Raw genomic sequence first — 1,059 nt, forward strand, 5'->3', positions numbered from 1 at the left:
CACTATTGAAACTCCCTTACTGTTCACCAAAAAGAAACCCCTCCCCAATTGTCTACCTTAACAACCCCATACCCCTCACTATTGAATTTTCCCTGTTTTTGTATTTTCTTAATAAAGTTTATTTTGCACCCCACCCGTGTGGTAATTGCTCCCCAAGATCCCATATACCTGCTGGCAGGGACACTCAGTGAGTGAAACAGACAGAAAGAGCAAGGTTGTTCTGAAAGATAACGGATCTGTCTGGAGGCAAACAGACCTTGAGAATGAGCAAGAGTGTGAAAAGAGGTTCAAATGTGGGTTAGGTGTTAGTTAGGTTGGTCTGACAAATTTCAAGAAAATACCAATGCTCATAGACTGATGCAGACACGGCCTTACAACTCCCCCACTGCCAGCTCCCGATCGGTGTCAGAAGCTCTCCCTTTCCTGCTCCCCAGCCCTCAGCCCCAGGAACCACTGTCCTCTGCTTCCCCCTCTGGCCCCACCAACTTTTCCTCCCATTTCTGGGTTCCTCGACCCAGGGGCCAGACACGGGGTCCCACTCACCGCAATGCTCTCCATGAGGGCTGCTTTGGAGACCTGGGGCTCCAGAGTGTCCAGCCCCTGCTGCTGTGCCAAGAAGCACAGACGTGGGACAGCATGGAGGAAGCCGAGCTGTTGGGCCCTGTCCTCCACCAACTAGGAGTGGGGGAGAGAGAGAGAGAGATGGTTAGGTGAGGACCCAGGGATGGTGCCTGTAGCCTCTGTTTGCCAGAAGCTGGGAATGGGCGGCAGGGGATGGATCACTTGATGGTTCCCTGTTTTGTTCATTCCCTCTGGGGCACCTGGCACTGGCCGCTGTCAGAAGACAGGAGGATACTGGGCTAGATGGACTTTGCGTCTGAGCCAGTCTGGCCGTTCTTATGTCTCCCTTGGCGCAGCAGTGACACCCAGTGGGCAGTCAGAGTAATGCACAGAAGGCATTTTCCTTGGCGCAGCAGTGACACCCAGTGGCCAATCAGGGTAACACACAGAGCATGTTTCCCTTGGAGCAGCAGTGACACCTCGTGGTCATTCAGGGTA

This window comes from Mauremys mutica, unplaced genomic scaffold (assembly GCF_020497125.1).
Source record: "Mauremys mutica isolate MM-2020 ecotype Southern unplaced genomic scaffold, ASM2049712v1 Super-Scaffold_100264, whole genome shotgun sequence".
Lineage (NCBI taxonomy): Eukaryota > Metazoa > Chordata > Testudines > Geoemydidae > Mauremys > Mauremys mutica.